Below are 14042 nucleotides of genomic sequence, written 5' to 3' on the forward strand. Positions count from 1 at the left end.
ATTAGAAATTGATAGGGAAGGGCCCAACCCACTGTGGGTGGGGCCACTCCTGGGCTGGTGGCCCTGGGTTCTATAAGAAAGCAGGCTGAGTGAGGCACGGGGAGCAGGCCAGTAAGCAGCACCGCTCCAGGACCTCCTGCCCTTTTTGATTCCTGTCCTGACTTCCTTCAGTGATGAACAGTGATGAGGAAATGTCACAGCCCAATAATAAACCCTTTCCTGGGCTGGGGATTTAGCTCAGTGGTAGAGCGCTTGCCTAGCAAGCGCAAGGCCCTGGGTTCGGTCCCCAGCTCCGAAAAAATAAATAAATAAACAAACCCTTTCCTTCCCAATTTGATTTTGGTCATGATGTTTCATCACGGCAACCCTGACCGGGACACATCCCATTAAGGACAATGACGACATCGGACAGGAGTGGTGGCATCAGAGATGCCCTCTGTCAAGGCTCCAAGACTTCTTGTCTTTCGAGCCAGGAACTCAGGGCTGAAAGGAAGCCTGAGCTGCCCTTAAATGGGTTGTCGTCTATAGCGGGGAACCTCTGTGGAGCTCCTGTGGAGAAGAGGGGGGCTCCTGCTTGATAACCAACACGCAGTGGCCACAGGCCTGAGGAAACCATATTGAACCTAAGCCTATGCGGGGAGATGCCTGTCCACGCAGAGCCCTGCCCTTTCCAGACAGGATGGTGGTGGATGGGGTTTTGTTGTTTGTGTGTATTTGTGTATTTGTCTCTAGCTCTGGATGTCTATGTAGACCAGGCTAGCCTCAAATTTAGATCTACTTTCCTTTGACCAAGTGCTGGAACTGAAGGTTGTTTTTCTGGGGGGGGGGGGGGGAAGACAGGGATTGTTTGTTTGTTTGTTTGTTTGTTTGTTTTGGTTGTTGCTGTTTTCACACAGGGGCTCTCTGTGTAGTTTTGGCTGTTCCAGAACTCTCTAGGTAGTCCAGGGTAGCCTCAAGCTCACAGAGATTTGTCTACATGCCAAATTCTGGGATTTAAAAGTGTGTGCCATGATGCCTAGCTGGCTCCTGTGTGCATGTGCGTGTCTGTGTGTGTGTGTGTGTGTGTGTGTGTGTGTGTGTGCGCACGTGTGCGTGTGTTTAATGTCTCACTATACTCCTAAGCTTTGGTCCCCCAGTCTTCCAAGCGCGTGTAGTAGTGCGTGGCCTTGCTATTGTCCTTTGGCAGTAGCCTTTGTGGCGATGTCTTTTTTTTTTTTTTTTTTTTTTTTTTTTGGTTCTTTTTTTCGGAGCTGGGGACCGACCCAGGGCCTTGCGCTTCCTAGGCAAGCGCTCTACCACTGAGCTAAATCCCCAACCCCTGTGGCGATGTCTTACAGTCATGAATATCAAGAACTGGAAGGGGAGATCTCCAAGCAGGTGAAGATCTGAAGGGTGAGGGGGCCTCTGTGGGGAGCAGGAGAGCTTCGTGGGGTGGCCCTGCATTGGCTGCTACTCCTCTGCCCCCCTCTTAGAACCCCACCAGAATGGCAGTAGGAACGCTGGAAGCTAGTGACTTGTTGTCTTGGTGTCTGCCACCTCATCAAGCAGATGACACTTAAAACAGAGTAGGGGTGATGGGGGATACACCCCAGGAAGAAGACTTAAATCCCACCAAGGCTGAAAGTTCTAGAATTCCCTGAAAGCAGCGGCATGGGGTGGGCCGAAAGAAGAGAAACTTCTGAGAGAAGCGACTGCACTTCTAGACTCCATTGCCCGAGCCATATGGGCAAGCACTGTCCCACCTTCTTTCTGCCCCAAGGAATGTGGGTCACTTCCAGAGAGTCTGGATCAGACACAGCTGAATCTGGGGACACCACAGAGGAGAAAGATCCATGGGATGGAGTGATGTGAAAGGCTGAACCCTTAACGGTGATGAAATGACACCCCCACCAATGACCAGAGACAGACAGCTGACAACATGGGGGAAGTGGAGGGGGGAGCTCCAGCCCAGTGACAGCTCCTCGCCTAGCTTGTGTGAGGAGCTGGGTTTCATCTCCAACATAGCAAACAAAATAATAATGTAAAAAAATGTAAATGACCCGCCTAAAGGGGAAAACTCTGAAATGTGTGAGGGAGGCTCTCCATAGGGTCACCCTGTCGTGTGGCCTCCAGGTGCTATCCACCGCCTGGGGGCCACCAACCAGAGTCATCGAGATGCAGCCATGGTAGGGAAGTGGACAAACTAAGCAGGACATTTAAACTCAAGCTGACCAACTCTGGAGAAACACAAAACACAAGAGACTTGTGTATCTGTTATAATCACAGATACCCCCAGAGCAGGACAAGAGGCTTCTACGAATGCCAACATTCAAGAGCAGAAATGTCTCAAAATGTGCGGGTGGCTGCCAGCAAACAGTAGGTACACACTAGAGACTGCCGTACATGCCTGCTCCCACAGAGATTCAGCGGTGCTGGGGCGGGGGACGTTGAACCCCTGTGGCTGCTAAGCTGTGAGATGCCCACTCCATCCACTACTCAATCCTAGCTGAAGCCCCAAATACCGTGAACAGAGCTGAGCAACTCTTGCTATACCTAATCTAAACTCCTACAGGAATATTAGTAACAGATGGCCGGTCAAGCCACCGTGCTCTGGGATGTATCTGATGCTCTGTGCAGCAGGCAGCGAGTGGCCAGGAGACTTTCTGCAAAATGCTGAAAATAACTGTTTTTCCAGCCTCGGATTCTGTCCATAACCACTAAAGCTATTGGTCACACAGTCTTAGACAGACCGAGCCTACATTGTTAGCTCTTAAGAGTCTTTCCTCAGGAAGCCAGTATAGGAAAAAGCCCAAGACACAAGACTGTATACTGGCACAGAAGGGAGGTAGAGGACCCTGAAGCCTAGGGGCTCCCACATCCCATGGGAGGTTTGCGTCTCTGGCAGAGTAAACGGATAGACTTGTGATAAAATAAGCAGAAAAACAGAGCGAACAACACCAGTGACAGCCAGTGGAAGTCAGTCCGGGGGCGACTCTCAGTGAGCTTGGGCTCTCCTCTCCCTGCCCTGCCCTGCCCTGTTCTGTGGGTGGTGTGCTGCGTACCCATACACCTATAGCTCTCAGGGGCTCCATGGACTTGAACCCCTCCCTTTTGTGCAAGAGCTTACACCTCACCTTGCCTCTGCGATCTCACTGGAGTCACAATGGAGCCTGCTCTTTCCCGAGACTCCATCCCCCATGCTCTGAGATTGAATGTAGAGAGAGGTCATAGGATACCAACCAGGGAGGGCAAGGCTTGCCACAAATGAAGCCAAGGTGTGCGTCTGGGGAAAGAGTTCAGGGTGGGGATGGTGGTGAGTGAATGAGACTGGGGTCTAGGGGGAGCTGGTGGGGGTGGGGGTGGCAAGGTGAGAATCAGGGGGGGAGCGGAGTGCTGATGTATATGCCACGTGTGTGCAGAAGGTCCTGGGGCTTCCTTGCCAGCTGGGCTGTCACATGAACACCTGACGTCTCCTTCTCGGGACTCTGGCTTTGAGCCTGACTCCTTTATCTCTTTCTTTTGATCGCCTTCCTTCTATTGGGTGTAAAGCAACAGCCACAGGCTGATCAATCGCTGATGCATGCACAATTCATCCAGTCATGTCACAAAGTTCACCTCAGCCCATCTCCAGGAAGGAAGTCTCTCTACCCAGTTCACCCCGGGGAGGGAGTTAATGATGCTGGGCAGTGCTGGGCTGACCCTTTGCACCTGTTATCAGTTGTTAGCAAAGAAGCTTGGAAGGAACCCACCACAGCCGATAGCAGGACACCAATCCGAAGGCAGGCAGCTGGGTATGCCTGTAATCCCAGCTATTTGGGAAGGGAGGGAGGAAGGCTGAGAGTTCAAAGCTAGCCTGAGAACTTGGAAAGATTGTATCTCAAGAAAAAAAAATGTTTTTTGAGATGGGGTTTCTCTGTGTAGTCCTGACTGTCCTGGAACTCACTCTATGAACCAGCCTGACCTTGAACTCAGAGACCAAGCCACCTGCCTCTGGCTCCTGAGTGAGGGATGGTATTAAAGATGTGTACCACCAGTACCCAACTGAAAGTAAACCTTTAAAGGCTTAGAGATATGTGTCAGTGCTAGAACACTGGCCCGATGTATTCAGGGCCCTGGGTTCCATACTCATCGATGGACAAACCTTGTTCTCCCTTTTCAGGGCCTTCTCTCTTCCTCCTTCCCTTCCTTGTTCTTCCTTCCCCTCTTCTCCCTCCCCCTCTTCTTCCTCTCCCTCCCTCTCTCCCTTTCTTTCTCTCTCCCTCCCTCTCTCCCTTTCTTTCTCTTTCTCTCTCTCTCTCTCTCTCTCTCTCTCTCTCTCTGTCTCTCTCTCTCAGACATACACACACATACCACATACACACACAAACACACACAAACCACATACACACACACACATACACACACACACAGGCTCACATACTTGCTCACACATCCATACACAAACACACACACACACACTCACATGCACACACTGACACACACATACACACACACACTCACATGCACATACTGACACACACTGACACACACATACACACACAGACACACACACACACACACACACACACACACACACACTCATATACACATTTCTCTCTCCCAGGTTACTCAGAACCCCTAGAAAGGTGCAGCTGAGGACAAAGAAACCAAACTGGGACCTTTGTTCCCCATGGCCCCTTGCAGGCTCCACTCAAGCCCCCTTCTCTGTTTCCTCCTACTTTCCCTCCTGTCCTCATGGTGTAACTCAGGTGATAGTGCCCCACACCTGAAAGCTCACGCGCCATCCCTGTTGAGTCACTCCTGGAGAGATGGCTTAGATACTCTGTTTTGCCTATGGGGATTCTCAAGTCTCCAGGAAGCTAGGTTTCCTGTCCAGCAGTCACAGAGTCATGTCTGACTCACTCCTAGAACTCCTTTGGATTCTCCTTCCTATACTGGATGAGTTGACCCTAAGTTTCTCAGCCTTGTCCCCTTTGTCACAGTGACTTTTCACAAGCATACTCACTAACAATAATAAGGCCAAAGTTCTGCACTTGACAGCAGCATCTCCCAGACTCCATCACTTAAGAAAAATGTGTTGTGAGATTGGAAGCACCTGGTGACCTGCCTCACCTCGATGGCACAGGCACTCCCAAGACCTGACCTGTTTAAAGGCTCAGACCAGCTGTTGGACACACTTCCCACCTTTGGCAAGCCAAATCCTTAGGGGACCTGGGTCTCACCTTCCAAGAGTGGTTCCCTTTCCCTCTTGCCGTATCCTGTCCACAGTCCGCACCCACACACACACACACACACACACACACACACACACACACACACTGCATCATCTTTCCCCTTGATTTGCATGTGTCTCTTCTGCGCCAAAGGCCCTCTTGTGTCCCTTGCCCTTGTGCAAATTCTCTCTGTCCTTCAAGGCTCAGGTCACAGCTAGAGTCTCTGAGCTCCAGTCAGGGGTCATATGCTACAGGACATACAGGAGAAGAGAGGGGATGTGCCCAGGTACTGGAGCTGGGGAAACTTCCCCCAGGTGCCCTTTCCTCCTCGGAGGGACCAAAAGTCAAACGTAGGCTCACGTGAGACACCACTGATGCCAGCCCCCGTCCACTTTGCGCCTGATATAGTTTGTATCTTTAAGAGATCGGAAGCTGGGCCTGGAGTGCCACCAGTATCCTATTACTCAGGAGAGAGGAGGCTCTCTAGTTCTAGACTAGCCTCAGCTGTATGGAGAGACCTGTAAAAGGAGAGAGAAGCAGGGAGGGAGGAAGAAGAAGATGGGGAAGATGAAGAAGAGGAGAGGAAGAAAGAACAGATCTAGACCCTAGAAATCCAAGGTGCTTGCTCCCAAGCTCCTGCCGCCTTATTTGAGGCTGGGCAGGAGGCTCTCTACTGAAGCAGGCTAGCTGTGCCGGGCAAGCCATGGAATGAGGAGATGTTCTGGTGTGTTCCATCAGTGTGTTCAATTATTTAGTGTCCCCTAAAAGCAAAAATACTCAGCTACTCATGCTATAACGTGTCTGAGGAAAAGTCGGGAACACCAGGGGCTCCAGATCACTCGATGGACCCCCAGGCTCCCAGACCCAGGCCATCCACAGCAAGGGGGCTCCTCCCTCTTATCTCAGAGGACACGCTGGCCGCAGCTCACAAGACTCCAGGAAACCAAAGGCTCTACAGTTCAGTCCACTGGATGTGAGGATCCCAGACCTCTTGGAAGGCCACAGAGGAAGGGAGCCCTCCTCCACTAATGACCCAGCTACAGGCTTCCTCACCCCACAGCCACCCCGCCCTGCCGCAGCCTCAGAAGTTCCCTGAGCCCTTCCTTTCACTTCTGCTTTCTTTTACTCCTTCGCACAGCTGATCTCTGGGAGCAGCTATCCTACCGTTACTGTTCATCAACCTTTTCGGAGGGACGGCCAACCACAAAGGGTTAAACACCAGCAGCGGGCAAGGCTGGACCCAGGTACCACTCTGCTGACCCTACAGGGGTCTCTTCTGATCCCACCAGCCCAGCCAAGTGATGCAGCTGCAAAGATAGGGACCCAGGGACCTTTAAGTGTCCATGCCCCAGGTATACTAGGCTTCTTTTTTTTTTTTTTTTTTTGGTTCTTTTTTTTTCGGAGCTGGGGACCGAACCCAGGGCCTTGTGCTTCCTAGGTAAGCGCTCTACCACTGAGCTAAATCCCCAGCCCCTATACTAGGCTTCTTATAGCCAGAGATGGTGCCCGCCCTCTTGGCTGCTTCTTCTGAGGGGACAGATATGGATCAGGCCCCAGGTTTGGATTTCAGCATTTCACATACAAGCCTGCCCTACCCTCAGCTACAGTTTTCCTCTGAGGAGTAAGGTGAGGGCAGGCTACGTCCTGTGCCGATCAGGAGATCGGCATTATGCTCTGAAATGCTGCCTGGGAGCAACCAGCAAGTAAGTCCTGTCTAAAGACGAGCTGGCCCAGCTGAGTCTTTACCCTGTGACCAGGATGAGGATTAAGTTAGGGTTGGGACCAGCATAGTTAGTCCTCCCTGAGGTGACCTAGCATTTGATCTCTGAGTCTGTGAGGGACAGCCTCCAACCCCTGCCATGTCTACTTCACAAGCCCTCCCCAGGTTACTAGTATCATGCCACCCCACCGATGCAGAGACCAAGGACCAAAAGCAGTCAGCAGCTCACTCAGAGTCTGCAAGGAGCTGAATGAAGATCTGAGCCAGGCGGAGTGGAGCCAGCCTTTCCCCCTCGGGCCCATGGCCAGATTCAGCCATCTTCCTCATCTTCCCCTTTCAGATAACAGATGAGGTTGTCGATTAGTTTCCTAGGGGAACCCTTCTCCTCAGGCTAGAAATACCCCAGGGACAGCAGGAGGTGGTCACTGCCTGGAGAGGAAGGAGGTCTTAGCCCTGCATTCCAGAAGAAACAGGCTTCACTGGTGGCCTCACCAACTCAAGCCTGGCTCTGCCCATCCCAGTGGCTAATGACACAGCTAGCTCTTCCCCCTGGTGTCCCCGCCACGCTCCAGATGCCAAGTCGGAAAGACCTCAAAGTTTGCCTCAATCCCAAGGACCCCGGCTTACCCCTGGGCTAAGAGCCCCCGAAGCAGCTGAGCTGGACAACCCCTGGAAGGGGCCCAGAGGTGGTGATGTGCACCCAGTCACAGGTGAGCACTGTCTGGGCCCGGCAGAACACAGCTGCAGACTTTGGCACCATCTCCACCTCCCCGGAGCAATCATTAACCATACAGAGACCACACCTCCTCAGAAGGCACTGGCTGCAGCTAGGGCGGGCAAGGCCCTAGGGCTGAGGTACTAGAGGAGTAGGCAGTCCCACTGCCAGAGAAGGGGCAGATGTCCAGCCCAGGGTTCTGCTGCAAACTGGAGATGGTGACAGTCAGGGGACATGTCAGGGCCATCTCTCCTCTCCTGGTTCATCTTCTGGAGAGGGGACCTGTGGAGAAAGTGGGGTGGGGAGATCTGTTGGGGTGAGGAGACTTGACAGTTATCAAGCACTGAGCCTTCAAGCCAAGGCCTGAGGCTGGTGTGAAAGGGCACCCTGAAGCCTTTTCAGCCCCATATCTGTCCCCTCCAAGCAGGACATCAAAGGTCAGGGTCAATGCAGGGCATAGTGGCACATGCCCTTAATCCCAGCCCTCAGAAGACTGAGGCAAGTGGATCCCTATGAGTTCCAGGACCAGCTGGTCTATAGAACAAGTTTTAGACCAGACACAGCGAGATGTTATCTCTCAGAAACAAAGGTGAGCTGGGGAAGTGGCGCCTTCGATCCCGGGATTTGGGAAGCAGATGCCCATAGATCTCAGAGTTTGAGGCCAGCGAGTTCCAGGGCAACCAGAGTTATGCAGAGAAACAAACCAAAAATAAAAACCATCAAAATCAAAGGGCAGGTTCACACACTGCCCCAGGGTCTCCTCACACTCATAAGGGCAGGGTCACACACTCCCAGTGGTTGCCTCCCATGGGGGAACAATTCCCAAGTTCATTTCATCCAACCGCATAGCACAGCCGTGTGCCTCTTCCTACCTGAGTGGCCTGAGGAAGCTGCTGCTCCCTCTTGATACTGAGGCATCCCTTTGAGGTTTTGGTGTGCTGACACAAGTTCTCAGGGAGCACCAAATCCACCAAAAGAACTCATGGTTCTTCAAGGTCCTGGCGAAGACTGGCCTCAAGTCGCTGGGGGAGGGGCTAGAATCCGTATTTATTGAGCACCTAGTGTAGGCATAAATTTTTCTCAACCTGCTTTAATAAGGGTTCAACCTCCCCTCGAGCCCGCCACCCTCCAGGGGTAGTAGAAAAGAAAGGTTATTAGGATACTAGGGAAGTGGACCTGTTTAGAGACAGTTCTTTGGGAATCTTCTAATCTCCTTAGTTCAATCCACAAGCAAACACCAAACACGAATCAACACCAGCAGCCCAGTCTTCTCAGCAGACACCGCACGGGAATCAGAAGAAACCTTGAGTCTCGCCAACTGGCCGGAGTGAGTACACAATGTAATGCCAACCAATACATGGAGGTCGACAGCGAAGACTAGTGAGTGAGGTGGAGTGAATGGAACCAATCAACGCTGGGGCTCCCACTGTCTGTGGGGTCATATTTAAAATCTTTCTAAACACCACACGTCCTTTCACGTGTCCGCTTTAGCAGAGCATCCTTTTGCCTGTGTGCCCCAGCAAAACATCACCTGAGATCACCGACTTTCCAAAGAAACCGGAAGTTTCCACTTCAACTTACTGTGTGCTTTACATTGTGTCTCATGGATGCTGGATACCACCAGAATTAAGGACTATGCTTGTGGGGTCAATCCCCCCACCAGGAACGGAGCTTAAATTCATGTTTGTTTCTCAGTCACTGGCTGAGAGGAGCCCACTCTCAGACAGAAAAGGGTGCCCTGTTCCTCCCCATTACTTCCCCTGGGGGTATTCTCTATGCTCTCCCTGCCCACAAAGCATTCCCCGACCCTGACCCCCATCATGGGTACCAGTGTCCAAATAGCCTAGGAGCCCTTACCCAGGGAACGGTCCTCTAGTTTCTTCTAGGAAACCCAGAAACGCGGCTCCTCCACTCCATGCTGGACATGTGGCTGAGGCCTAGCCTGTCAGAGTTAGAGTCACAGAAAATGGACAGGTTTGGTTGTAAGAATGAGAAGCCAGGGGGGATGTTTGCCCGGATACCGGGAAAGGGAATAACACTCGAAATGTATATAAGAAATACTCAAGTTAATAAAAAAAAAAAAAAAAAAAAAAAAAAAGAATGAGAAGCCAGCCATGTTGGCCCGTGCTTATAATCCCTGCAGGAAGGGACAGGCAGGAGAATGATGGGTTCAAGGCCAGCATGGGCGACATAGCATCTTAATAGCAAAGGAAGTCCCATTGGAGCAGGTAGAGAAAGGATTGAAGGAGCTGAAGGGGTTTGCAACCCCATAAGAACAACAACGCCAACCAACCAGAGCTCACAGGGACTAAACCACCATCCAAAGAGTACACATGGACAGACCCATGGCTCCAGCTGCATATGTAGCAGAGGATGGCCTTGTTGGGCACCAATGGGAGGAGAAGCCCTTGGTCCTGCCAAGGGTGGACCCCAGTGTAGGAGAGGTCAGGGTGGGGAGGTAGGAAGGAAGGATGGTTGGGGAGGGGGAACACCCTTATAGAAGAAGGGGGAAGGGATGGGGGCCTATGGACGGGACATTTGGAAAGGGAATAACATTTGAAATGTAAATTAAAATATCCAATAAAAAAAGAGAAAAGGAAGAAAGAAAGAAAGAAAGAAAGAAAGAAAAAAGAAAGAAAGGAAGGAAGGAAGGAAGGAAGGAGGGAAATAAGGAAAAGGAAGGAAGGAAGGCAGGCAGGCAAATTTAATAGTCTCAAGTAATCAGCTTCATTTGGAATGGTTGAAAGCATGGATTTTTTTTCCTCCCAATCTGGAGTCTAAACTGTAAAAAAGTGACTAGGGCATCACATAGCTGCTTTAATGTCCTGAGGGCAAATAAGTGAGATACCCCAAGACTAAGTAAAACAGAACTGGGGGGGGGGCGAGGATGGGGAGGGGAACACCCATAGAGAAAGAGAGGGGGAGGGGTTAGGGGGATGTTGGCCCGGGAAAGGGAATAACAATCAAAATGTAAATAAGAAATACCCAAGGTAACAAAGATGGAAAAAAAGAAAAAAAAACGAAAGTGGTAGAAACAGGCACTATGTAAATGATATGTAAATTAGGGGCGGGCCCCTGCACTTTAAGAGCTAGTGCCCCCCACCAAGCAGTTCACTAGCTCACTCCCATTCTCAAGATTACTTTCCCGGGTTGGGGATTTAGCTCAGTGGTAGAGCACTTGCCTACAAATGCAAGGCCCTGGGTTCGGTCCCCAGCTCCGAACAAAAGGAAAAAAAAAAAAAAAAAAAAGAAAAGAGTACTTTCCCTTTCTCAATAAACTGTCTTTACATTTACTTCCAGAAGAAGGAATGCATGAATAACTAAATAAGGAATAAAGAAAGAAGAAGAAAAAAAAAACAAAAAACAAACAAACCCAGAACTCAGAAACAGAAACACGGGGGCAGGGAGGGGTGGTGGTGGCGGAGGCCTTTAATCCATTGCTCTGGAGGCAGACCCTGTCTTAAAAACAAACGAACAAAAAGAAAATAGAAACAATATCTTCTTAGTGACTTGCTCTGTAGACCAGGCTGGCCTCCGACTCATAGTGACTTTCCTCTGCCTCCCAAGTGCTGGGACTAAACGCATGCACACCGCCGCCCAGCTTTATAGGATTCTTAGGAAGACTAGAGAAACACCGCCAGGGAGATGGTTCAGCAGGTAAAGGACAACCTGAATCAACCCCTAGGACCTAGCTGGAAGAAGAGAGCTCACTCTGACCTCCACATAGGAGCGGTGGCACATGCATGCCCCACTCCCCAGATGTAAAGAAAAATGTTTAAAAGACCAAAGAACTAAGACATCACTCCTGGAGTGCTGCCTGGAGGACAGCAGAGATGACCCGCCCACACTGCTGCCACTCACTTGGGCTTCCCCAGACCAAGCTTTCCTCAGATGCATGCTGTCTCATTACTACTATTAGGCTGCCTACTAGTCCTCCGCAGAGCCACATCCGGTTCACGCTCAGTAGATCTGTGCCGTGTAATCGATATAGATGGACATTTTGTCAGAGTAGTTTGATCCCCAAACCCTCTCAAATTTAAGACATTTGATTAAGATATAGGTAGCTGGTTATGCTGGAACACAACTTTTAATGCCAGACTTTGGAAGAGACAGGTGGATCTCTGAGTTCAAGGCTAGCATGGTCTACATAATGAGTTCCAAGATAGCCATGTTAACACAAACCCATTATTGAAAAACAAAGGAAAAGAGATAGATAGATAAATTGTAGATAGGTAGGTAGATAGACAAACAAATGAGGGAATGGGAATCTATAATTGAATTGTATCCACAGAATATATCCTGGTGTTCTGAGTGAAGGAAGTAGTCCATGAAAAATGTCTCTAAGAGTCCTGGTAGCCAAGACACAAAGAGAAACAGGATCCATCTATTCAAACACACACCTAAGGCCCGGCATGGGGGCATATGCCTTTAATCCCAGCATTAAGGGAGGGAAGCAGAGGCAGGTGGATCTCTATGAGTTCCAGGTCAGCCTGGTCTACACAAGGAATTCCAAGCCAGCCAAGATTACACTGTGAGACCATCTCATAAACAACAGTGATTCAGTAGGACTCAGGAGACAGAGACAGGAAGACCGGGAGTTCAAGGTTATCCTTAACTGCATACAGTCTGGTCTAACCAGTGAGGACTTACAGACGAGCTCTGGCTACACTGTGACTCTAAGGTTCAGTACCCAGGAGTTTTCTCTCGGAGGTGTTCCTGAAGACACTGTGCAGGGCTGCTGCGTCTTCAGTACTGACAGGAGTGTTCCATGAAACAGTGTGGACATCCGGCTCAGGCACCAGGCTGTAGGGGTCTGTTTGGGTGGGGGAAGCTAGATAACTTGAACTGTAGTAATGTATGACACCTGCCTAGGCAGGCGGCAATAGTGTATCAGGGTCAAGGTCTCAGTGAACACTGGCTTTTGTTGTGGCGTACAGCTGGTTGTTGTGATACTGTTGCAAATATGATTTCTTCCCCACAACTCTACAATAGCCCTTTATTACAGATGGAGACCCAAGGCCAGGTTATCAGCTGAAGGTCACCCATGTATGGTAACACTATCTAGGCAACTATTGTTGCCCGATTCTCTGGCCACCGCTGTGATTCTGCTCTGGGAACGAGAGACTAATCATGGGCTGTGGCTTGGGTGGTGGGAGGAGAGGCAGGTGACCTCATTAGAGGCTTCAGCTGTGCCTTAGACCTTGGGTCCAAGTACACCAGGCTGCTCTCTGTGCCCAACCCAGCAAAGCAGGTGAACCCAGGACTTCTTCCCTGCTCTATGGCATGGTCAGCAGCTCTGAGTCATTACTCTGGCTGCCAGAAAAGTGGACAAAGGCTAGACCATTACACATCTGCATAAACCTGATAAAGCTGGAATATTTGCCCATAGCCTCCTGCCAATCTGCTACCAAGACAGCCTGGGAATTCCATTAGGCTCTGGGCTGTGACGGCCCAGGTCTGGATGAGACTCATGTCCAATGTCAGTTTCAGGAGATGGGAAGTAGAAACTGGGGTGAAGAGCCAAAGATGACCAGAGTCCTAAGGCTGGCCCACAACCTACCGCCTTAGGTTCTCAGGTCACCTCAAGCCCTCCTCGCCTGGAAACTGCACATGAGGACAGGCTCCAATTCATAGAAATGTTGTAGTCTTGTAATGTCTGAGAGCACCAAGCATGGCAAGCCACAGAGCAAAGTTCGAATGAGTAACAACCAGTATACACCAAAGTCCTTTGTAGTCCCCGTGTTAGTGTGTGCTTTCAAAAAAGAAAGTCTTAGGGGTTGGGGATTTAGCTCAGAGGTAGAGCGCTTGCCTAGCAAGCGCAAGGCCCTGGGTTCGGTCCCCAGCTCCGAAAAAAAAAAAGTCTTTGAGCATCATGGGGCAAGCCTTTAATGGTGCACACCTTTAATCCTGGCACTAGGAAGGCAGAGACAGATGGATATATTTGAGTTCTTGGCCAACCTGGTCTACATGGCGAGTTCCAGGACAGACAAGGCTATAAAGAAAGGCCCTGTCCTTTTTTTTTTTTTTTTTTTAACAGATTTATTTATTTCCTTTATATATTTGAGTACACTGTAGCTATCTTCAGACACACCAGGAGAGGGCATCAAATCCCATTACGGATGGTTGTGAGCCACCATGTGGTTGCTGGGAATTGAACTCGGGACCTCTGGAAGAGCAGTCAGTGCTCTTAACGGCTGGAAACCCTGTCTTAAAACAAACAAAACAAAACCAGAGAAGCGTCCTGTTCTTGAGTGTTCTGTACACCCTCTGTGCCCAGAAACTGGTCAAGGTGAAATCTAGTGGTTGCGTGTCTCTGACACTGCCTTAGGGGTAACCCGTAGAGCCTAGGCTGAAGGAGGTTCCTTGGTGGAGTGTAATGCGTTTACGCCTTCATTCCCCAAGCTCCAAGATCTCG

The 14042-nt window shown here is 50.4% G+C and overlaps 1 protein-coding gene across 1 annotated transcript in view; it reads right to left on the bottom strand.

The window, feature by feature from the left end:
* Nucleotides 1-7635, bottom strand: part of Cdhr2 (cadherin-related family member 2) — a 36010-nt gene extending 28375 nt beyond the window's left edge. Inside the window, 1 exon segment of the mRNA NM_001427596.1 lies at nt 7540-7635. The gene's annotated coding sequence lies outside the window, so the exon portion shown is untranslated.
* Nucleotides 7636-14042: the final 6407 nt, after the last annotated feature.

Source organism: Rattus norvegicus, chromosome 17 (genome assembly GCF_021556685.1).
Source record: "Rattus norvegicus strain SHRSP/BbbUtx chromosome 17, alternate assembly SHRSP_T2T, whole genome shotgun sequence".
Taxonomy (NCBI): Eukaryota; Metazoa; Chordata; class Mammalia; order Rodentia; family Muridae; genus Rattus; species Rattus norvegicus.